This window comes from Mugil cephalus, chromosome 1 (assembly GCF_022458985.1).
Source record: "Mugil cephalus isolate CIBA_MC_2020 chromosome 1, CIBA_Mcephalus_1.1, whole genome shotgun sequence".
Lineage (NCBI taxonomy): Eukaryota > Metazoa > Chordata > Actinopteri > Mugiliformes > Mugilidae > Mugil > Mugil cephalus.
The window spans coordinates 53850483-53877166 of NC_061770.1; the positions used below are offsets into that span (position 1 = coordinate 53850483).

At 38.3% G+C, this 26684-nt stretch overlaps 1 long non-coding RNA gene across 1 annotated transcript in view; it reads left to right on the forward strand.

Moving 5' to 3' along the window:
- Nucleotides 1-15726, forward strand: part of LOC125023554 — an 18974-nt gene extending 3248 nt beyond the window's left edge. The window contains exon 2 of the long non-coding RNA XR_007114641.1: nt 15600-15726. This is a non-coding gene — a long non-coding RNA (uncharacterized LOC125023554). The remainder of the gene's footprint in view (nt 1-15599) is intronic.
- The last annotated feature ends 10958 nt before the right edge of the window (nt 15727-26684 follow it).

Genomic DNA, 26684 nt, shown 5'->3' on the forward strand with positions numbered 1-26684 from the left:
GTTTTGAGAATCTAAGTGAGAATCTAAGTGCTGCTCAGAAGCTTATCTGAGCTGGAATTCTGGTTTAGTCCATCACCCACTTGGTAGGACCAGGATGTAGTTGCATGTCCCTGAGTATTTGCACATATGCATATGGCTGTATGGTCCTCAAGGTCTGCAATTTAACGCAGTAGTCATTCTGTTGTTTCAAATCCAGTGTATATAAAATTCTTAGATTGTCAAAACACAAAATGTATAACTCTGGACTCACAATGGACATATATATTACATTATCTGTCAAATATTACATTATCAGCTTTGAAAAAAAAAATGTATTGCATCGTTGGTTAAGCTGTTACATTATTGGGTTTTATTACATAGAGTTAAGTGCAAATTGTATCAATTTTTCAGGCGTTATTACATTTTCAGGAAATGATAACATGATAGGATGCTACATTTTGTTCACAGCAGCTTGACTCATACGTTCAGGTGTTGCCATGCAGAGTTGTGTCTTCACAACAGATTCAGTATACTTAAATAAAACGCCCAAATCGTACAATACAACATGATATTGCTTCTCACTGCTATCAGCTAAAATCACATTTTATCTACTTGAGAAAACATACCCTATGTTTTAAATCTGTCCTAACTTGTCTCCATATATACACACATTTCATTTTTTCCAGATATTTTTATTTTTGTACACAAATGCCATAGATGTTGTGCATTGTTACGTTTCCATTTATCTGGAAACAGTAACGCTGACAATCAACAAAGAAAAACTCAGAGATGATGGGAGGCAGTTAAAGAAAAGAGATTTATTTACAATACTTAAATGAAAAGGTACACAACTGATGTAGATTTCAAACAATGCGGGGGGAGAGACGGACCGGTGGGGCTTGTGCCATATAAAATAGACAAATTATAATCAAAATGAGCCTAGCTCAACTATCTGTGTGAAAAGAAAAGAAAAGAAAAGAAAAGAAAAGAAAAGAAAAGAAAAGGCCTGACTCTACTGGCTAAAAAACATCCAAAAATAATAAAAATACAATCGTGGCAGCAACCCATAACCTAATGTGACAACAGCGTCTACGTGTGCAGGTGTAGAGGGTACCCCAGTCTTACCTTCGTCCCGAGTCCCCACTACAAACCTACCTATCCAACAAAGGACAGAGAGAGAGAGAGAGAGAGAGAGAGAGAGAGAGAGAGAGAGAGAGAGAGAGAGAGCAACACAACTGAAGCTTTTCAAATGTCCCTCCTTCTCTGATTGGCTGGAGTATGAGCCAATCCACAGCTCTTCACACAGGCTGGCAGCCAACGTTCCACCTCTCACCTGCAGGACTACAGCAGAGAGAGCAAGAGAGAGACACACAAATCTATACACATAACATGCATGAACATACCACATGCACAAACTATATTCCAATACACATCAGTCATAACATTATGACCACCTGTTCCACTAGGCGTTTGAAGTTGTGCTCATAGGACGATTAATCAAAAGTATAGTAGAGACAATCTGTAGCTGACGACTTTAAACAATATAAAACCAAGGTATATTTATATATAATCAGTACACAAAATCATCAAAATGCAACATCATAACATACTGTGATATAATTGACTAGACAATCCATGTGTGTAAAAAACAATGACTGAGACAGAGAAGAGATAATGAACACAAACACAAATCACCAGAGCAGTCTTAACTTTTCAGGTCAGATCTCCAAGAATTGTGCGAGATCATGTAAATCTTTCAAACACTGCGCACCCATCTGAACAGAAAGGACGGACTAAACTGTTGTAGATATGTTGTCAACACGTTGTTTTTCGTGTCATTGTCCACGAGTCTCTTGCTTTGCTGACGATGCTCTTCTCTTTATGGACCTGAAACAAAAATCACTGTCAGTGAAAATATGAAAGTGAAAAACAAAGACGTAATGATGCTCTCTGGCCTGTTTTTAAAGAACAGGTATTATTACACAGCACTCATTTTGTCGTCTTATATAGATGCATGAACTCAAAAATATGTTACGTTCAGGTTTGTTGTACATTTTTAAATTAGTATTGACAACACGGTTCATGTGTTTCTTCAGCTGTTCTTCCTAGAAATGTTGTCACTACCAAATCAAGTACAAGATACATTTTCAGGTAAAAATGGAATATTCCTTTACCAACTGGAAGCATTTTAGCCCTTTGACTGGCACTGATCTATTTGTCTCCACTATATTCTGTTGCTGCTGTTCAGAAATATTAGTGTTTGACAACAACAACAAAAAAAAAAAAAAAAAAAAAAAAAAAAAACAGAAGAGATTTGGTTCTCAAAAAAAGAGTAGTGCGTGTGAAAGTTGAGGCAAGAAGAAAATCATTCCATATTTTAGTTGAAAGGCATAATTCAGAAAATAAAATGCTTTTCAACGATTCTTGACAAATCGTGTTTGGCCTTGAGTTGCCACTGTAAGCAGTGCAAACATCTCATTTTGTCATAACAGCAAAGGGGCGTCTACCAAATACTAAAGATGCTGTCATGAAGGGGTCGAATCATTTTGAGATTTGAGCAGCCGACATTAAATTGGCATCTTGTGTTGAATTTGGAGAAACCACTTGTAATATTTATAGTAGTGTTGAACTATATAAATTGTTCTTGATTGATTGGTTGCAAACAGCTGCTAAATGTATTTATTCTGCCAATGAACATAATTTGCAATAGGAGTTGAATCATTTTCATTGCAACTGTAGCGCTTTTGGACAGATCACTTATAAAAATACATAATACACTGTACATCATGCAGCTTCAATAATTGTATTATATGAATCTGTGCAATTGTGTGAATATTTTGTTGATGATATGTCAAAATACATAAATGAATGTTCTAGTGTGCAGTTTGACTCACACACAACTACACAAAGCTTGGTACATTTACGTAGCTCCTTCTAACATCTGTAAAGAGATGTATTATTGTTGTACAATTTTAATTTTGAGCATTGTTGGTTGCTATTATAATACTGTATATTACATTGTTGGCTTTGTAAATTATTTATAGGTAAGAAAATTAATATATTTTAATGAAATTAAAGGCTATTTTAACAATGTATTCTCTCTGTGATGTTTTATATTGAAAAAGATTAAAGTTTGTTGCTGAAATTAAAGAAATTCTTGTACAACTTGAAGTTTTGCTTAATGAAGAGGCAGAAACACAAGTTTACGAATGCATATTTTTTTGCAAATGTATTTCTTAGTGTGGAAGTGGATATAATAAAACTGCAAGTTGACCTATGGTTACTTCTAATGACATGATAAAGAATGATATGATGCATTTCAACTGTAAATGTAATTTGATTACTCCTGATCTAGTGTAATGGAGTCTGGACATTTTTACCTTTCACTGATTCAGGCTTCACATTATTGTAGTCAGAGCTCTCCATGTCATCCTGCATCCCTGTTAAGATAGATGCATCAGAATGTTCCATGAGTTTAGATGAGTCACTGATAATAAGCTAATGTCTGACAGCTCCACCTGAATCAAAGTTTCTACTGTACCACTTCCTGTGTTTCCAGAGCCTCTGATTGATTCATAGACACAAACATCAGCTACAGGTCAGAGAAAATCAAGACAACATCCAATGAGTCACTTGAGCTTTTGATTGAAAAGTCAAAGTGGGTGTTAGAAATAGTTGTGAAAAGAATGATTGGAAAGGCTGACCATGGAGAAGAGAGGAGTAAACTTGAGTTTCATTCTGGTTCACTGTTTGCTGTGTAGCAGAGCCTTGGTTGATGTTCAGAGACTGAGAGAGTCTAAAGCATTAGGGAGTTTAATAAGGAACATGGAAAGTATTGTTATGATGATCAAGATGAGACAAGAGTGTTGGACCAACCTGTTACTGCATGCATCTGGAAAAGAGACAAATAAAATAAATGCTTAAACATGTCATCTCATATTATCACAGTTTTACCAAGAAAAGGACTCACCCTTTCTGTAGCACTTCACCAGCAGAAGCACAGGAACAATTAGCGAAATTCCACAAACCAGTCCAATGATGAATGGTACAATGAACGACCAGCATTCATGACTGGTCCCTGAAATTATGGATGAATGTTAATTATTTCTAAAATCATAAATATTCAAGATCATGTGAAATGTTGACACACTGGGATGTTCAGAATTTGTGTGACATGATAAAAAAAAAAAACAGTAAGAAAATGACAAACACACACTGTGGCTGTGCAAACCAAGCATAATAATATTAAAACAGAAAAGACAAACACTTTACTCATGACTTGTTGTCTCAGCTTCATCTATTGAGCCAGTGTTCACAGCAGAGAACACAGCACTCGTTCTGCTGATGAGATCACTGCAAACTTTCTGGAAACCAGTGCATCTCTTAAATTCATCTCCCCCAAGCACACAAATGTCCAAGTCCTGTGTCTACCTGTCTTTCTCTTGTTCGTCTCTAATTCAGGCTTCTCTGTACTAGATTTAAACCAGCCTTTGACCAGCCTCTCTCCAGGGAATTAAACCTGAATAGTGTGAATAATGTCCTCATGCTGCCTTCTTCTTCTTCATGTGTGGGCTCCTCGTCTGTCGAGGATTTTTTTCCTCAACTAAACAAACTGTCTACTTCACACTCACACATCATTATTTGACAATCACACTCATATATCACACATATCAACAGAAGACTAAAGCAAAGACATTCAAAAACAGACAGAGTGGTAATGGAATAAATGTTTCTATGAACGAAGGACAAAAAACACTGACCTCCAGACCAGACAAACTGAGGTGGACTGTAATCAGTGTAAAACACTGGCTCTCCTCTTCCAGCTCTACACACATATCCTGCTGTGTGTGTCTGTCCATCAATGATGTAGGAATCTTGTTCAGTTCCATTGATGCTACCAGGAAGCAGCTCATAGTTGTAATATTGATACTTGTGTGATAGATCAGGAACAGCTTTATACCAGTAAAACCTCCATCCTGCAGATGGATGTTCAACCTCACAGCTCAGAGTTACTGAGGCTCCAGGACTCAGCCATGATGGAGACACAGAGAGGACAGGTTGTTTATCTGTTGATAAAGGTTTTATCAAAATGAAAACATGTTACTATGTACTGATGGTAGATTACATTCAACATGTGTGTCTGGTGAAGTTGGTGTTATTTATCTTAATATGATTGTCTGCGATCTCTTAATAAAATATATATGATATAAATATGAAGTTACAGTTAAATACGTGATGACTGGTGAACTATGATGAGACCTACTGATGAATACAGTCAATCTGAAGGAATCACTCCACTCTGTTGAAGACTGTTGTTCACTTTTCATTTTTCCTTTACATTTGTAGTCTCCAGTGTGGAGTGAAGAATCAGATTTAATCCTGAACTCATTTAGATTTGGAGGTTTGTATGAACTGGTAGATCTCCATTCATTTCTCCCACTCAGTGTCTCCTCCATGGATCTCACATCTGAGAGTAATCTCCTCTCCTCTGTAGATCTGAGGCCAGTTGGGTTGGAGAGTCACAGTCACCTTGTTTGGAACTGTTCATGTTCAAGATTCATTAATAAAGACACAAAATTCAACATCAAACAGAATGACTTGATGTATCCATAGATAGACATTGGATGTCTGCATTTTTTGGTTCCTCCTTTTTTCAAACTCACCATTTCCATTAATCCTGACTGTATCACTGATATCAGTGTAGTAAACTGGTTCTCCTCTTCTTCCTCTTCCTCCTCTGCACCAGTAGATTCCTCCTTGTGATAAACTGATAACTCTGTTTTCTCCATCATTTGTTTTGACTTGAACTTCAGAGGTGTCTGTGCTACGTCTGAACCACTCATATTTCCATCCAGATGATGGCGTCACTGAGCAGGTCAGAGTCACTCTGCCTCCTACTGGAATATCTCTGGTGTCAGCACTCAGTCTGGCCTTTGGTTTAGTTGCTGTTGAGTTCAGGATAAATATTTATTAATTGTCCATCAACATGTCACAAAGAAGTTTCAACACCATTCACACCTTGAGACTGGAGGCTCCCACCAACAATAGCCTCGTTAGAGCTCCATTCATAGGGTAAGTAGCCTAGGCACACAATCCCCCCTCTCACAACAGGTAAGTACCAGCCATTATGGAAATAGTGACCCCAGGTTCTGGTCAAGCAAGTTTCTGGTGGGTGTTACCCACAGAGTTTTTTCCTATTTAAACCTCAACTTCCCACTAGTTTATCAGAACTGAAGAAGCTACTCGGATGAGTGGAGAAACGTCTTCAAGAAATTCTACAAGTCCAGTTGCCTTTATTCAAGGCCTTTTTGGATTATCATGACCTGGATGACTGAGAACCTTCACAGACATTTCACAGGATAGTTGAGGAACACTCTGTCATAACCTCTGCTGACCCTCACATAGGAAGCTGCTGTTGTCATCACTCCACTCTTTGTCTTCCTCTTCCTCCTCCTCTTCCTCCTCTTGCCACCTCGCATACACACTCGTCCTCGTCCTCTCACATTGTTTCTTCTGTCCATTCTAAGACTTTCTCCTTCCCACCTTCAACAACCTGTTTGCTCTCTGACCTGGCTTATATTGGTAGTGTCACATGATTTGAAACAAGTGAAATCAGTTTTGACTGGTTGTGTTGAATCAATGACGTTGTTTTCTGTTTGAATTTGATTGTTGCCACTTGTGTTTACCAGTATGGACGACATGTGCTTAGAGTGCACAAAGTGTTTTGAGAATGACAAGCTGTGAACTCACAGGTGAGAGGGGTTGTGCATTAAAACTTTCAACCCGTTAGTTATTTTATAGTATATTTTGGACATTATGTAGCCCTGTGATAGACTGCAGACATGTCCCAGGGTGTCCTCCACCTCTCACCTGATGACAGCTGGGCCAGGCTCCAGCATTCCCTGTGACCCTAGTTGAGGATGAGTGGTAGTAGAAGATGAGATGAGTTGGACATAATGCTGTGTTGTAGACTGAACTCTTCCACAAACTTGTATTCTGTTGTATGAAATGTAAATTTCTCTGTAATTGACAGTCCTCTTGGTTGATGCAGTTTCAGTCTTAGGGGTGGGTCAGGTTGAGACATACTTGTGCTGTGTGTGGAGTTATTCAGTGTGCACAATAATCTCATGATAAATATCTCAGTTGTGGACACAAATTAATATTTGATATTGCTGCAAACAACACTAAAAAGTTGAATCTCTTTATTATTATGTGTCCTTTTCAAACTAGGGCACAAGGAGGCTGTTGTGATGCAGAGACCCGTATGGGTCATGGATTATAATACCAGGAGAGACATCGTCCTCAGATGTGAGATGACAAATGGACGAGATCAGAGTGGGAGTATGAATGGAGAAAACGAGTCAATAAAACCTCCTCAATGAAAGAGAATTCAGGATTAGTGCTAGTGAATGGCACTGGGGAAGGTACAAGTGTAGGGGCAGAAATACAAGTCACATGATGTCGTTTTATTATTATTTACACACAATAATGAATGATTGACTAAAATAAATGTGTTTCTGTCCGAGGTTGATCATCCATGTGCAGGATGGAGGTTTTTATGGTATAATGCTGCTCCAGATGACTGTTTTGGGGGCCCAAGGGAGACTAACAATAATTAGATGGTGGTCATAATGTTAGTCATTCCTGCCTGCAGGGGGGTTGCTGTTGTCCCAGGTGCTGTAAGTATCACCAAGGAGAATGGACTGGCACTAGGTTTCTAAGAACTTTTTTTTTGTTTTCCAGCTGCCGGTCTTCTCTACCTTTATTCTGCTCTCCAACTATGACTGTGCTGTACTGTCTGTGTGATTGTCATGTTCCTGGATTCAACAATCCTACTGTGTCATTAACCTTTATGACTTGTACATCTTTTTACCCTCATGTTTAGTCCTTCTTTGGGGGCCTAGGGAATTATGGTAAATGTTCCTGCATTTCATTTTTGATTAGTGGGTTATTTTGAAGTTCATTACAATTCAATTTGATTTTATTTATGTCGTGTCTATAACAATACAAACCGTCTCAAGATGCCTTACAAAGCCTGGCCTAAAACCCCCAGAGCATCTTATGAAGCGCTTTGAACAGACCCAGCTCGTATAGAGGACCCACCTGACTAAGGCCAACAGGTAGAGACAGAAAAAGAGAGAGAGCAGCTGCAGGAACGACACTAACACACATCTGTATAGATACAAACATCGGACTAAAGCGCACACGTATAAAAGATACACAGCTATTAACCTGCTATACAGGAGTAGAACACCAATTTCATGAGTAGTAATAGAGACAAAAGTCATTGAGGACAGAAAATAAATTAGAGGATGGTAGCATGGTGCAAAGAGATAGGTGCTCAGAGCATCATCCCCCATATCCTTGGCCTATAGCAGCATCACTAAGGATGGAGTCTCCTGAGCAGCACTAATATGGTTAAGTAGCTGCCTGGTTTGTTGTTATGTTCTGTGCCCACCCTGAAGATACTTGTGTTTAAAATAAATCATTCTCTTTTCCAACTTGAAGGGAAAAGGGGCAGTCATCTGTTTATGTTAAACCTTCAACTTTCCCTCATGGAGCACTATGTAGCATATCCACACACAAACACACCAAGTATTGAAACATGTCAAATCTGACAGTCTTTCAACTTTAACTCCTGTGACCTGCTGCTCAAGATGTGACTGGGGTCCATCTGTGATCACATTACGTCCCTTTGCCCTCGATTCAGAGTTTGTCTGTGATTAAAAACCACATTATACTGTTAAGAAGACCATTCATAAAACACATTAAAAACACTACAGACATTTTATAATCGGAGGGACAAACAATTCAAAAATAAAAAAGGTTTATTGATGCATAACATAGTTAGAAAAGGCCAAGCTTTTTTAACAATATTCTTAATCAGTTCAGGGAAACATAAAATACTTGTTATACTATCAGTTCTTCTCAAACAAAGTTAGGATTTATTAACTTCCTTTAAGTGGACATGTAAACAGAATGATGTTTGTTGACAGAACATGAAGAACTGGAAAGATGCTGCATATTAAAAGCCACACGATCACTACATTCTACAAATCTGAAGCTTTTATGAAAATAACATCTGCACTAAAAAGCAGCCATTCAGCTGGTTTATGTCTTTAAATAGCTGCATTTCTTGTGAAGTAGCTTCATTATATGATTCTAATTAGATGGTTTTTGTTGATAAGATCTCTATTGACTGAAAGGAAATAGACAAAAATAATATCAAGTCATACAATGCTAACTTCTGCTTAATCCTAGATGATCTAAAACTTGTTTGATGTCATTCAGGTTTAATGTGAGCAGTTCAGAAATCTTAAAATTACATGTGTGAACCTTACGTTACCAGATAATCTGATGATTTATCCTCTATTTACCAGGAGGGTGGAATCAGGAACAAATCAGACCAAAAACTCCTGTAGTCTGTAAGCACAACAGAGATCTATTCTTAGAAATCAATGTTATATTTTTTACCATGAAGATGTTCTGTTTGATTTCTGAATAAAATGTTTCATCAGTTGCTGCAGGAGCTGATTTTCCTGTGAACAAGACAGAGGATTGTTTCAGTCACTTAAAACTAAAAATACAATCCAGTTTCTTCACTAAAAATGTAAAAGAAACTACTTTACTAAAAGAAATACAAGACAACGTGTAAAAACAAACGACAATAATATTTACTTTGGCTCCAGTGAGCCACATACATAAAGATCAATCCTGTTCCAACAAATCACTGCTGCAGGTGGGAAGTAGACTTGACTCACCTTTGTCACTCTTGGCTTTACCTGTTCTTATGGAAGAGATCTTTTCCATACATCAGACCTTCTTCTTGAAACCAAAAGCCACACTTGAGGTTTCAACTGTACAAACAGAAAGAAGGTATCTTTGTCTAGACGGGACTGTTGTAATTGAATCAACCTGGAGGATGATCCAGTCTTCACAGCAGAGGTAAAACACAGCTCTCCTCTGGTTTCTGCTTCTCTTGTTAATGGATCAGATGATAATTTTCTGTTATTTAGTTGATACCTGGTCTTTAAAAGGTCTCAACTGCTTGTTTGTTCTACTTCTGCTGTTATGTGGATGTTTCACATAAAACATCACCTTCCTTAGTGATGTTTTTAAGCTCATTCTAAAGAATAATGTGACATCCTGGATTATCTGAATATAGTGACATGTTTGATCTTCAGTCATTTACAGGAAAATCTTCTCATTTCTAGTGTTTAAAAAAGATTCATGTTAAATATGAATTCACTAAACTCGGAAAAAGGTGTCTACAACTTTTAATTTTCTTTTTGTTGTAAATTGTTGTCTCATCTTGACAGACCGAGTTTGAACTAATTAATCGAGGCTTGGATTTTTGAATTGGTCAAACCTATCAGCAGCATTAGACTCTAACAACCTCAAGTGCGATGTAGATCAGAGCTGCACAACGTTCAGGAGGAACTTCATCTCCTGAGTCCTGCGTCTATATGGGGACATGAAGTTTTAGTTTTATTGCAGCTTATTCTGCTTCATTTAAACCAATTGTTCTCATTAGTGGACACTTTTGTCTGCCATCTAGTGGTAGCAAAGTCAAAAAATTATTAATTTACGCTTAGTAAACGTTTCCAGTTGGATATGACTCACAATTGAACACATTTTTTTGAATAGCAATGAGCTACAAAGTCACTACTCAGCAAGTACTCATTTGAGGATGTTAGGACTAAAATGAAACAGTTTTTTTATTACAACCATTAACTCTTTGTCTGTAGGGTGGCGCATTATACAAAATGAAATAGCTGGATGCAGGGATATTGGTTGTTGAAATGCGAGGAATCCAGCCGTCAGTCGCGTTTAAGTGTGGTACTGTGGTCAAGTTCTCGCTTGTTTTTCCGCCTGTTTTTTCTTCTTCTTTTTTTTTCTCTTGTGCCTGACTTTTTCTTTTTTTTGGCTGGCCCTAATACTCCTTCGTAACTTCCTGTTCAAAACTTTCCTCACTACTGAACATACTGTACCATGTTCAATGTCTTCAGGGCCTTTGATTGATTCATAGACACAAGCATCACCTACAGAGTCAAATGAAGCCAAGGTTGGATTTAATGTCCTTATGTGAGTTGTGTAACGGTACAGATCAGATCTCCGTGGTTTCAAGATGCTCCCTGGTGTTTGATGGAGAGGGAGCTGTGTGGTGGTGGTCGTAGAGGGTAGACGCAAAATTGGAGCTACATTTCTTGCCCCTGAGCAGCTGTGACTGCCTTGAGGTAGTTTACCACCACCGGTGTGACTGTGTGTGTGAATGATAATTGCATTCAATTGCAAATTGCTTTGAGCATCTAAAAATGGGAAAAGCGCAAAATAAAACAAATGCATTATTATTGTTCTACTCCTGGTCTGAGTAGTCCAGTACGAAATGCTAATCTTGAAAGAATAACATTGAAACAAGGATGTAGCATGAAAAAATATTTAATATAATGAGTTTTGGAAGGGCTTCAGGGAAGGATGACCTTCACCCAAGGACGCGTCTAAAGAGTGTTAGAGTGGATTTAAACTGGGAAAAGCAAGGTGTCATGTTTCAAATGTGATTTAAGTGCGCTCTTTGATAGACTGCTACATTCACATTGATTTACACACAAGGACTTGTCTTTGTGATCCAGATGTTGTTCCTGACGGGGATTAGATACCATTGCATGAACTACATACCTGGACAGTGACGCTGACAGCATTGCTGAACTCTCCTGATCCAGACTCACACCAGTACACTCCTTCAGTGTCCTGTACTGGTGGACTGTGCTGTAGAGCTACAGCGTTTTCTTTCCCACCTACTACACTCAGGCTGAGGCCTGCATCAGTTGAACCTCAATCACTCTCTCCTGGAGATCTTCACTGCTCTGTGAGACTGACCCAGGGAGTGCTGCTCTTTGTCAACGGACTCACCTGAGAGATGCTGCTGTGTTCACATCTGAAGAAAGAAACATTAAAAGTGCAGTTAAGGAGGCCCACGTGAAAATGAGCTTTAAACATGTGGATCATTGCACCATATTATAATACATGCCGACTGTTTGAGCCGTCAGTTTTAAACACCAAATAACAGAAACTACTAAAACCTAACTAGTCATGCCTTTTTAATGTTGGAGGAGTGGAAGATGAACTTGGTTTTATAGAGGACATGGAAACAAACTGAACAGACGCCAACATAATATCTGTGTACAATATTTTAAACATAATGCTGAATACAACATCCGAAAAAATCGCCATTTTAAAGAAAGCAGCTCTTTAAATGCATTTATGATTCGTTTTGGAGGCGTACTATCCGCCATCTTTATTTTACATCATCCTAAGTTATGTCACTGGTGGGTTAGTTTGCTTTTGACGCTATCAAAGAAAACGCTGTTTAGGAGAAAAATATGTCATTGGGATGGAGGCAGAAAGAGGGATTTTTCTATAACTACCAATGGACTATGTCTTTGAGCCATTGACCGAGAAGGAGGGTTGAGAGATCATTTTCGATTAAAGAAGGTTCAGCGGCTCCTGTATGGAGACGAACCGCGAAGGAGAGGGTTGGTAGCACTTCTATGGTGGTGGTCAGATGATTTAAGGTTAAGCACCATAGCTAAAAAAGCTGCAAACCCCTCAAAAAAGATATGAAAGTGTCATTCTTAAACCTTTGATTCAGCTGATGAATGAACCAGCTATTTCAGCTCACTTGTTGTTTTCAATAAAATCTAAGTTGTGGGTATCTCTCCCATTTCTTCTTTGTGCATTTTGCAATCTCTACTTGGAACCTCTTAAGAATCCAAGTGTTAAAATGTAAATTCCAGTCTCCAGATTTTCCCTTTGAGTGTAGCTAGCAAACATCAAGAACGGTGTTGGTGTAGAGGCAGATGATGGAGATAAAACAGGTTTTCCAGTCTTGAATTTATAAAAACTCTCAACATCCAGGTGCAATGCAGAACATAGCCTCCTTCCATTGGTGTTTGTAATCTGCTCTCTCGTCCTGTCAGTTCAGTGTATATCGTCGTGCTCAGTACGGATGAGAGCTGGACAAGTTGTGACACAAACAGTAATAGCGGTGCCCTGGTCTTTAACAGTGAAACATAGATGGCAGGATTTTGAAATCCTTTCGCCATCAGTGCTTAAACTTGAATAAACCTTTATTTCGAGATCCCTTCTTTAAATGATCATAACCATTTTTATGTGTTTCAGTCCTCTTTAAAGAGTTTTAAAAATAGTTATCTTCGATGAGTTTGCTCAGTTAGTTTTGTTCGAAATAATTATGTATCATGTATTGAAAAACAAAACACAAAATGAGGTGGACTGTAATCAGTGTAAAACATGGTTCTCCTCTTCAGCTCTACAAACATATCCTGATGTGTGTGGTCTGTCATCATTGATGTAGGAATCTTGTTCTGATCCACTGCAGATGTTTATATATAAAAATATACAGATTTTAAAATTTTAAAACAATGAATATTTGAACCTGTGTATTATTTGAATAGACTTAATATTTGAATGACAAAATGATAATAATAATGTATATTTATAACTAGGTCGAGTTTAATATAGGAACACATGTAGTAGGTTAGGTGGTCCCTACTTAAATCTATCATCGTTTGGGGTCCTGAAAAAACGTTGAAGACCTGGCTAAAGAAATTAACGATTCGATACATAAAGTGAAAATGAAGGTCAAAAGTCAGGATATGTGCCTTTTGTTTGTCTTTTAACATAATTGCAGGGCCACTGAAATACAGGAAACTCTTATGGGACAAGATTTTCAACACAAAAAACCTGAATTCCCCCTGGTCATCAGTCAATAACATAAAGTCAATTCCCACAGGTAAGGACACCAAATGCCCCAAAACAGTTCAATTAACATCCAATGCCCGACAGTACAAACAAAAACAATTCACATGTTCCAAAAATTCCCTCAGTCATCGATCCAAAATTCTCCCCAAAGTTCATGCGAAATTCAGAGTAAACGTTCCTCAAGCGACCCATCAACATCCTTCCCACAAGTTTTCCAAAATCAAATTAAATATTCCAAGTCCAAATGAATCCCAAAGTTCAATGAATTTACACATCAAGGAATGGAAGGTGTTTGAGAACGTGTGGTTTGGAGAGTGTTTCAGGATCAGGAGGCTAACAATCCACAGACTAGGAGGGTAGTCCTGGTACCAGAAGACTTTCACTCGTTGTGCTCTAGGACTTTCAGTGTCCACATGGCTCCAGAGTACAAAGATAACTGGATTTCAGCCCCTCTGGCTCAGTCTTTCAATGTGTGGAAGTTAAATTAATCAGTCCTGTGTGCAGTCTTTTACTAGCTGTTGTTGCGAGTGCCCGGTTCTTTGCTGTGGTTTGTTAGAGAAGTAGTACAGCAAAAAGACATCGGTAGGATTCAACTAATTCATCAGTAAAGGCTGGACAAGTGATCTGGTGGGAGTTGGAGTCATTTTGTGTCAGTGAGGGACAGGAGGACATTGGATAAACTGTCTCCATTGTGGACTATTCTTACATCCAAACATTTAGAGGTTCAGAGGAGCTCATTCTCCAGCAGATTGATTCAGCTCGCTGCCATAGTGAAGGTTACAGAACTTCTTTTTTCCATATTCGATCCAGATGTAAAACAGTCATCTTTTTGTGTTCAATTAGATGCTATGATCAAATTAATTTCCTTGTGGTCATCTAACTCTGTCTAAGTTAAGTCTAATGTAATATATATGTTCATTTTCAGTCCAGACTTCTACATTTTGTATTCGGGAAATCTAAAGTGAGATCTAGTGCTGCTCAGTAGCATCTGAGCTGGAATTCTGCCTAGTCCGATCACCACTCGGTAGGGACATGGATGTAGTTGATGTCCCTGTCCCAATTGGGACATTATATTACATTATCTGTCAAATTTTACATCTATTCAGCTTTGAAAAAAAAAAAAACTTCCTAACAAAAAGTGCTAATAAATTCCAATAACGTTAATAAGGTTATTATGTTATCTGTAAAAATGTTATCACAATATCAGTCAGGATATTTTATTGCCATGGTTGATTAAGCTATTTACATTATTGGGGTTTTATTACATTACAGTGAAGTGCAAATTGTATCTATTTTTCAGGCGTTACTTACATTTTTAGTGATGTGATAACATGATAGGGTTGTACATTTGTTCACAGCAGCTTGATCATACGTTCAGGTGTTGCCATGCAGAGTTGTGTCTGCACAACAGATTCAGTATACTTAAATAAAACGCCCAAAATCGTACATACAACATGACATTGCTTCTCATGCTATCAGCTAAAATCACATTTTTAAATACTTGAAGAAACATACTCTATGTTTTAAATCTGTCTAACTTGTCTCCATATATACACACATTTCATTTTTTTCAGATATTTTTATTTTTGTAACAAATGCCATGGATGTTGTGCATTGTTACGTTTCCATTTCTTGGAAACGGTAACGCAGACAATCAACAAAAGGAAAAACTCGAGTGATGGGAGGCAGTTAAAGAAAAGAGATATATTTAACATACTTAAAAGAAAAGGTACACCACAGTCTTTAGTTAAACAATTTGTGTTATATATTTACTTTAAATTGTTGTTTTCCCCGGGGGGGTGGCCGGGGGGGGGGGGGGTGTGTGGTGGTGGACTTAAAAGGTGGGGCTTGTGCCATATAAAATAGACAAATTACAATCAAAATGAGCCTAGCTCAACTATCTGTGTGAAAAGAAAAGAAAAGAAAAGAAAAGAAAAGAAAAGAAAAGAAAAGAAAAGAAAAGAAAAGGCCTGACTCTACTGGCTAAAAAACATCCAAAAATAATAAAAATACAATCGTGGCTGCCAAAATAACCTAATGTGATAACATAGTGGTCGTAGTGTTGCAGGTGTAGAGGGTTACCCCAGTCTTACCTTGGTCCTAGTCCCACCACAAACCTACTATCCAACAAAGAAGAGAGAGAGGAGAGAGAGGAGAGAGTAGGGAGAGGAGAGCAACACAACTGAAGCTTTTCAAATGTCCATGCCTTCTCTGATTGTGGAGTATGAGCAATCCACAGCTCTTCACAAGGCTGGCAGCAACAATCACTCTCCCTGAGGACTACAGCAGAGAGAGCAAGAGAGGGAGACACACAAATTCTATACACATAACATACATGACACCATACCACATGCACAAAACTATATTCAATAACACTATCAGTCATAATCATTATGACCACCTGTTCACTAGGCGTTTGAAGCTGTGCTCATTGGACGATTAATCAAAAGTCTAGTATAGACAATCTGTAGCTGACGACTTTAAACAATATAAAACAAAGTTATATTTATTTATAATCACAAACACCAAAATCATAAAAAATGTACATCATGTATACTGTGATATAAATGACTAGAAAAATCCATGCGTGTAAAAAACAATGACTGAGGGGACCAGAGAAGAAGCTAATGAACACAAACACAAATCCACTAGAAGCAGTTCTGAACTTTTCAGGTCAGGATCTCCAAGAACTTGTGCGAGATCATGTAAATCTTTCAAACACTGCGACCCATTATGAAAACGAAAGGACGGATAAACTGTTGTTAGATATGTTGTCAACACGTTGTTTTTCGTGTCATTTGTCCATGAGTCTCTTGCTTTGCTGTACGATGTCTTCTTTTTTGGACGGAAACAAAAAATCCACTGACAGTGAAAATATGAAATGTGAAAAAACAAAGACGTAATGATGCTCTCTGGCCTGTTTTTAATGAAACAGGAATATTTCACAGCACTCTTTTGTCGTCTTTATAGAGCATGAACTCAAAAATATGTTACGTTCAGGTTTGTTGTTACATTTTTAATTTAGTAATGACAAACACGGTTCATGTGTTTCTTCAGCTGTTCTTCCTAGAAATGTTGTCACTACCAAATCAAGTACAAGATACATTTTCAGGTAAAAATGGAATATTCCTTTACCAACTAGAAGCATTTTAGCCATTTGACTGGCACCGTAACAGCACGGTTGATCTATTTGTCTCCACTATATTCTGTTGCTGCTGTTCAGAAATATTAATGTTTGACAACTGACAAAAAAACAAAAAACAGAAGAGATTTGGTGCTGTGCAGCTTCTCAAAAAAAGAGTAGTACGTGTGAAAGTTGAGGTAAGAAAAAAATCATTCCATATTTTAGTTGAAAGGCATAAGTCAGACAATAAAATGCTTTTCAACGATTCTGATAATCGTGTTGGCTTTGAGTTGCCACTGTTAGCCAGTGCAAACATCTCATTTTGTTCATAACTGCAAAGGGGGCGTCTACCAAATTACTAAAGATGAAGGTCATGCAAGGGGTCGAATTATTTTTGAGGATTTGAGCTGCCGACTTTAAAATGGCATCTTGTGTGAATTTGGAGAAACACTTGTAATATTTATAGTAGTGTTTGAACTATTTAAATTGTTCTTGATTGATTTGTTGCAAAACACGGCTAAATGTATTTATTCTGCCAATGAACATAATTTGCAATAGGGTGAATCATTCTTCATTGCAACTGTAGCGCTTTTGGTCAGATCACTTTTAAAAATACATAATTCACTGTTCATCATGCAGGCTTCAATAATTGTATTTTTTTATATGAAATCTGTGCAATTGTGTGATCATTTTGTGATGATATGTCAAAATACATAAATGAATGTTCTAGTGTTGCAGTTTGACTCCCACACAAACTACTCAAAAGCTTGGTACATTTATGTAGCTCCTTTTAACATCTGTAAAGAGATGTATTATTGTTGTACAATTTTAATTTTGAGCATTGTTGGTTGCTATTATGATAATACTGTATATTACATTGTTGGCTTTGTAAATTATTTATAGGTAAGAAAATTAATATACTTTAATGAAACAAAAGGCTATTTTAACAATGTATTCTCTTTGTGATGTTTTATATTGAAAAAGATTAACGTTTGTTGCTGAAATTAAAGAAATTCTTGTACAACTTGATGTTTTGCTTAATGAAGAGGCAGAAACACAAGTTTATGAATGCATATTTTTTTGCAAATGTATTTCTTAGTGTGGAAGTGGATGTAATAAAACAGCAAGTTGACCTATGGTTACTTCTAATGACATGATAAAGAATGATATGATGCATTTTAACTGTAAATGTAATTTGATTACTCCTGATCTAGTGGTGGAGTCTGAAACAATTTTTACTTTCACTGCATTAGGATTAACATTATTGTAGTCAGAGCTCTCCATGTCATCCTGCATCCTGTTAAGATAAATGCATCAGGAATGTTTCCATGAGTTAGATGAGTCACTGATAATAATCTAATGTCTGACAGCTCCACAAGAATCAAAGTTTCTACTGTACCATTCTGTGGTTTCCAGAGCCTCTGATTGATTCATAGACACAAACATCAGCTTACAGGTCAGAGAAGAAAATCAAGACAACATCCAATGAGTCATTGAGCTTTGATTGAAAAGTCAAAGTGGGTGTTAGAAATCGTTTGTGAAAAGAATGAGTGGAAAGGATGACCATGAGAATAGAGGAGTAAACTTTAGTTTCATTATGGTTCACTGTTGCTGCTGTGTACGCAGAGCCTTGGATTGATGTTCAGAGACTGAGAGAGACTAAAGCAGAAGGAGTTTAATAAGGGAACATGGAAAGTATTGTTATGATGTCAAGATGATGACAAGAGTGTTGCCCACAGTTACTGCCATGCATCTGGAATAAGAGACAAATACAAATAGGTACAATGTGTTCTTCAACTTCATGTCATAAGATCAGATTTTCAGTTATTCTTAGTTAAATGATCAACTGGAAATTCTCACCTTTATTTTTCTGCAGCATCAAAGAAGCAGCAGCAGGAGATCTAATCAGTGAAAATTCCACAAAACCAGATCCAACGATCAATAGAAGAAGAATTGATGAAGCTTCAGACCTGGGACCATGCTGTAAGTATTAATGAAGCTTCAATTAACTATGAGTATAAATCAACTTACAAATGGTCTTTTCATATGACGACTACTACTATTAAAAAATAAACTGAAAAACTAACTCACATGTTACAGCCATTCCAACTCTGTGGTGATTGTTTTCTGAGGACTGACAATGTAGGAAGTCCTTCATCCTGACTTTGACACTGCAGAGATGATCAGCTCCTCTCTGGTATCATTTGGATGAGTTTGTCCATTGTGATAGAAAAACACTGTAGAAAGAAACTTTTTTGTGTCTTCAAAACTTGCAGGCCAAGAGAAACAGAATCTCCCTCAGTGACAGGAAGGACAGGGCTCACCAGGCTGATACCATCATGCTGGGAAAACAACCAAACAATGTTAGTGTCGAGTCAGAGATCAGCTGGTGTAGACTTTAAAATAACCCTGACACAATGTTGGAAAGGCTTCAGTGTTGGTTTATTTGCTATGAGCAGTTCAGGGAATATTTATCTGAGCATCAATATACAGTATTTGTTTATAAAAAACAAAAACACATTTAAACTGCCTCTCTAAACAAATTATTAAAAGTTTTAGATGATTTAAAATTATTCAAAACTATTCAAAAATAATTGAATGAATACCAAGTATTAACACTGTATAATACTTTTGTTCTATTTAGTATTGGCTGCAAACCTGAAAACGTGAAAGAAATGATTTGATCATAAGAAGATAGACTAGAGGAAGGAGATTTTCACTTAAATTCTACAGCCAAAGATAACTGGAACAACTGAATCTGTACCTATGGACAGTGATGTTTGACTGCGTTGCTGAATCTCCTGATCCAGAATTCACACCAGTACACTGCATTTATCAGAACTGGGATCTGGATAATGTACAAGTTGATCCAGTCATTGTCCCCCAGGTAGAAACAGTGTGACAGGAGGACCGCATCATCAGTAAACCTCCTCACTCTCCACTCAGTATCAGTTCCCTCACAGGCTCAGAGAGACAGAGTCAGAGGTGAAGTCTTGCACTCTGTCAGGATTCACTGTGAGAGACGCTGATGTAATGGAAATCTGAAAATCAACCATGATGATAGAGTCACACCTCATGAAATTACTGTACATAATATACACGATAAAATAAAAAATAATATTTAAACAGCTTTCAAATAAATGTGAGTTACATAAAGTAATGAAATACATCTCTAAACTATTTCAACCACACAGGAACATAAAATGGTTAAACATATATTTAACATGTGAGCCAGTCTTTAGTTTTAAGAATGTTTTACTGGAAGCAGGACTAACACACGGGTTAATGAAAGATAAAGAAAGTCATGAACATAGAATGACCTTCCAGGACCAGACAAAAACTGAGGTGGACTGTCATCAGTGTAAAACACTGGCTTCCCTTCAAGCTTCTACACACAATCCTGCTGTGTGTGTTTCTGTCCATCAATGATGTAGGAATATTGTTCAGTTCCATTGATGCTAACAGGAAGCAGCTCATAGTTGTAATATTTGATACTTTGTGTGATAGATCAGGAAGCTTTATACCAGTAAAAACCTCATTCTTGCAGATGGTTGTTCAACCTTCCACAGCTCAGATTACTGAGGCTCCAGGAACTCAGCCATGATGGAGACACAGATGTAGGACAGGTTGTTTACTGGTGAAAGAGGTTTTATCAGAATGAAATACATGTTTACTATGTACTGATGTAGATTACATTCAACATGTGTGTCTGGTGAAGTTGGTATTAATTTATCTTAATATGATTTGTCTGTGACCTCTTAATAAAATATTATAATATAAAATATGAATTACAGTTAATACGTGATGACTGTGAACTATGCATGGGACTTACTGATGATTTACAGTCAATCTGAAGGAATCCACTCCACTCTAGTTGAAGACTGTTGTTCCTGTTCATTCTTCCTTTACACTTAGTAGTCTCCAGTGTGGAGTGAAGAATCAGATTTTCCTGAACTCATTTAGATTTGGAGTTTGTATGAACTGGTAGTTCTCCATTCATACTCCCACTCAGTGTCTCTTCCATCGGATCTCACATTGAAGAGTAATCTCCTTTCCTCTGTAGATCTGAGGACAGTTGGGTTGGAGAGTCACAGTCGCCTTGTTGGAACTGTTCATGTTCAAGATTCATTACTAAAGGACACAAAAATTCAAACATCAAAACAGAAGACTTGATGTATCCATAGATAGACATTGGATGTCTGCATTTTTTGGTTACTCCTTTTTTTCAAACTCACCCATTCCATTGATCCTGACTGAATCACTGTATCTGGGTAGTAAATGGTTCTCCTCTTCCTCCTCTGCACCAGTTACTTAGTCCTTCCTGAGAGACTCTCATTGTCCAATTTGAATAGAAACCAGCATGTTGTTTATGTGGTCAGAGGTTCAGAGGACTTTATCTCTGCGTCTTTTTTTTTACCGGTAGTATTTCCTCCAGATGATGTCGTCACTGAGCAGGTCAGAGTCACAACTGCCTCCTACTGGATTATCTCTGGGGTCAGCACTCAGCGGCCTTTGGTTTAGTGCTGGTGAGTTTGAAAAAAGTAATGATGTCCACTGAGTCTAACTCCTTAAATCACCAATTAATTATAGAAAAATTAGGTAAATTCCAAATCTACCAATCAATGGTTATGTGATTTTTTGTTAATCTTTGACAGTTAAATGTGTTTTGACAAAATAAATATGTAATTGTGATGAATTTTGACTTTTATTGTAACCGAATGTGATGTTGTCATCCTTATACTGACTGACATTCTTCTACAGATGGCTGTCGTCAGGCCAAAACTAATTTATCAGTACTGACAATCAAGATAAACTCAGTGATGAAACTGAAGATCATGCACACTTCTCGAACACCTCTACAAGAAAATCAGAATGCACACACATCAAACATGATTACCAGTTACTGACAGTGTGATGGCTTCACTCCACTCTGTGAAGAATATGAGTCATCTCTGAGTTATCCTACACATGTAAGTCTCCACTGCTGGACTCAGAAGCAGTGAAAGTCCCGTATTTTATTGCTCTGTCCAGTGTGTAGATGACCTGGGTGTTCTCATTTTATCATCACTCAGTGTCTTCACCTCCCTGGACCTCACATGTCAGAGTGATCTTCTCACCTCTGAATATCTGAGGCAGTTGTGTTTGGCGTGTTACAACAACTTGTTGGAAACTGTTTCCACTAGATTTGAACAGTTGCGACACAAACAGAAACATGAAATCAACAGAAGAAAACTCTACCATTTTTAGGGTTTACTGGTATGGTTGTTGGTCCTGATGTCAGTTGTGGCTTGGGTCTATCTGATGTTATAAAAATGTTAAGATATGGTTACATCTCCACAGCAGTAATGATCAGCTCATAATAAAATAAAATTAAATAAAAAAAGATATGTGTCACATTTTCTCTTATCAAGCTTTTCAGTTCCAGTATTTTGTACAGACTAAGTGTGTATTAATACATCATTTAATTTAATTAATTAATTAAGTGATTTGTGTCCATTTTATTGTGGCGTCAGAGCTCATCTGATTTAAAATCCCTTCTCCCTGTGCTTTAAAGTCACAGTTAATTCTGTCCACTCCGTCTGCCAGGACTTCCCGACCCTCCTCTCATGCTTTGTCACCCTAGAAGTCAATCCTCAGCATTCGCAACTTCTTCTCCACCACCAGCATTCTAAAATCGCGGGGTCCCTCTGTATATAGTTGCTGCATCTAAGATTCATAATATGATATTGTTACTTTTCAGAGTCTGACTGATAAACTGTCACCTTGTACGTTTATGTTTCTCAATAAATCTTCATTCTTCGCTTACTTGATCTTCCTTATTGAAATCAGGAAAGATTAATACAGCCAACAAGAGTTTCACACTGTGGGGTATTTACAAAGGTTTTTATTATTTGATTCCCGAGCAGAACAATATGTTTTTGAATACAAAGATGAAACTTAATAAATAAGCTGACGTTTGTAGAGGACAGGACTTACTGGGATGAAGTAGGGCGGAGGACTAATCTAGAATGAATAAATAAATAAAATAATAAATAGAGAAATGACCTTGAGCATGTCCACAGTAGAGGAGTGTATCAACACTGAAATAAAAGTCAAAACTTAACAGTAAGAAAAATTTAAAAATACTGGGCTTCTTAATGACATTTCCAGTTACATATGGGACCAGCGATTAGTGAATAAAATGTAACAAATGAAGAACCAATTTATTATCTGTCTGTGACTATTCAACACAGTTGTTGGCTCCTGAACTACATCAGATTCCACCTGTCAAAACCCTGCCTACATGTATGAAGATAAATAGTTGGTACTCAAGGTCAACAACAGAACACACAGAAAAGTGTGTCATCCTCACATCCAGCAATGGACACTTGTTGTTGTTCTGAGAAATACTTCCTGTTTGTATCAATAGAAAACTTGGAAACTGCAGTCTATGAAGAGAAAACAGTGAAATGTGAGGACAAAAAGAAAGATTCATGTCAGTATGAGATCATGGGGTTCTGCTAATGTTTATTTCTGTCTGTTAGTCCATCCACTTCCTTCTGTCTTCACTAAATCAAAGCACTACACTGGGTTTGACACAGAACCGGTGACACTTCCCTGTCCTCCTACTGATTACAAATACAAAACTCAGTTCACACTTGATTCTATCAAACCTTACAACCATACGAAACTTAGGAGTAAATATTTATTTCAACACTTTACATAAAACAAATATATTTGTGTGTCTTATATTGTATATATCCAGTGTATCATGACTGTTATTGAGTTGTTTACTGTGTTTGTCTGAGATCACGTACTGACAACGTGTCAATCTGCTTCTGTCAAAGACTTCAACTTCCTACCAGGAAGCAACAACTGCAGCTTTGAAGAGGAAGAAAGAAAACCGTGAGAAAACGAAGAAAGTTACACTTCACATCAATATGAGATAATCCTCACATCCAGGCCCCACAAACATCTCAGACCACTGTTCTGGGTGTTACTTGTGTTTTTTACGCTAAGTTGACGGCCTCTGTCAGCGTACTGCTAATACAAACACTGTAGTAACTTCGTTTGAGTTGGTAAAGATATGAGAGAAAGAATCTATTCAGTAGCATCCAAATAACAGTGAGACTATCCCCCGCACGCCGTCACTCGCCACGACGCCCTTCGCAGCTGTTCGGACACGCTGACTTTTCACCACGCGCCGTCGCATTCTACTGTTATTCATTTCTATGTCTGACTCCTGAAAAGATCATATATGATCAATAGTTATCAAGACTTTGTTTGCCACTATGCACTAGTCTTATGATGCAGTGGAGTAAATATCAAACAAGTAACAAATGAAGGAATGTTGCATTAGAGAATTGTCTGCTTCAGAAAGTCTAGTAGTAGTTTGTCAGCACAAAACTGTTTCTCTGCTGGGTGCTGAAAGCTGAAAGCATCAAACTAGTATCTATGAAACAGCAGACGTTTAGTTTGAACCTCAGGCTGAATTTCCTCTTTTCAAGGGTTCAGATAGAAATGATGAGGTATCTGATTGTCAGTAGATGAAATAAACCTGTAGCAGAATGGACAGTTAGTAACTTCATTTCTTTTACTCAGAGACAACCTTACAGGTCAGAAAACAATGTTGCTTAACCAAAAGACTTCCAGTCTTCAGCTGAGCTTGTGCTGTGACCCGCGCCGCGCGATAGGACCCCACCTTTATTAAATTAGGGAAATAATTAAAATATAAATTAAAATAGGCCTGTTTGTGAGAGAATATGTAATATTTAAATCAAAAGCTTTTTACTGAGGTTTCTTCCTAATTGTCCTTGAAATTCTATTCGTTCTTATACCGTTCTATTTTTCATGCTTATAGAGTTGTATTTATTTTTGTTGTACCATTGTCAATCCATCTACACAGACCCGGAGGCGTTTCACTGGACACAAGTGCTTGAAGCACCTCACAATGATATGACCGGACTTGAACCCAACACACAGGAGGGCCTCTCTTGAGGACGGTTGTTGCTGTTGTGGCGTCTTGCTGTAACGCAGCACGGATCTCAATTCAGTCAGTCCTCTGCCGAATGCCATTACGTGTGGTGTCGCCGATGATCTCTTTTCCAAGGCAGTCCCCAGCGCGCCTCTTGCCAGATTATAGGGGCGCCGCTGAGGTTAGTTGTGTCTGTATGCGCAGCTCCCTGGGAGGTTATGGCCGGATGAACTGGTCCCTGGCCAGTTCACTATGCACTTCAGGGGACATTGTTTGCGTGTACGCTCTCCTTGTCAGGGTTTCAATGTCTTTAGCCACTGCCGCGAGCGGCTCCTGCCTGCCTCTTCCTGTTTGACAGTCTGAGGCAGATCACCAGGTGGGTGCATTGTCAAAACGGTGCTGCAGAGCTCCCATTAGAGCTTCCTTAGTCCTCTCTTTCGGCTGGGCAGAAGCTGCAAGCATGACAAAGCTTCACTCTGTAAGGCACAGGGCCTAGCTGGAGCGCTATTATTGTCCTGGACCGGAATGCAGCCGTGTTAAGAGTTCAAAACTTTGGGGTGGAAGGCCTCCCCAGTCCGCCTTTACCGGAGTATTCGGCGTCTTCACTTGAACCGGTTATAGCGGGCGCCGCGCATCTTTGTTTAACATTCAGCTTCCTGCGGCGCTCCGCTCCGTGCGCGTTCTCCCGCGGCGCCTCTTCCGCGCTAACCGAGCCGAGACCAGCTCTATATAGCCTGCCTCCTAGCACGACTGCTTTATGTGAGCAACATGCTCTCGGAAGGCACGGTGGAAACTCTGCCTCAGTTGCCCTGATATACCGGCCATATGCATTGTCCATCGGCTTCTCTTTGATTTTCGGACGAATTATAGTTCGTCATTTTCCGCTGTTCTGCCATGAATTAGCCAGGTCCGGGCTAGCCGCGCTAGCGGAGGTTAAGCCATTCAAACTTTGGCGGTTATACTTCTGACACCATGTAGCGTTCGTGCAAATATGAGGCGTTATTATTAAAACAACTGTCTTCTATTGCAGAACGTCTTGGTTACTGTCGGCCCGTAACCACGCCAAATCAACATCACGAAAAGCACAACCTCAAACTTCAACTTCAATCTTCAGTCGGGCTCCATTTACTTCACATCAGGCTCTCCCCTCTCCTTCGCTTCCCAGCCCCCCTCCCTTCTCACACTCATTACAAACGTATCACAGACCGTGGGGAAAACACAGAACTCTAATATGAACATTAAACATTGGTCAACTTACTGCAGGATCGGCTACATTATATACAGTTAGTGAATGGGGTTGATAATCCAAGGTGAGGGCTCAGCTCGCGCTGCCTCACCGGCTTCTCTTCAAAACTTATGAATGGGGAAATGCGAATATTCAGCATTTTTTGAATAAAACAAAATCAAAATTAATGTGGCTATGAAAATAATAAATACTTAAAGTACAATTATGCATTTTGTTTTGTTCCAAAAAAAGTACACTTATATTGTTAATGTTGTTTAATTTTCATTTATGCTCCTTGTTATTCTGCTTGTACCTGGCCCCGTACCTTTATACTCTGTGTTTGGAGCCGTTTAAACAAAAATGGTAGGATCCCTAGTCTGTCCTCACATGGGATTGGCTGCCTGAGTGCCCATCAAGTAAAGTACGCCCCAGCCAGAATGGACTTTTTTAAAGATTGATTCTCAGTGACAACCGATCTTTTCGTTCGCTACATAAATGATCGTCTCTGTTAGGAAATCCCCAGTCAGTAGAGACGATTGGAGTCGTAACCTCCAATCATTCACTCTTAACGCTCGGAGCAATGGCTCGAAACTCATAAGAATAAGCAGGTACCTAAAACTCAA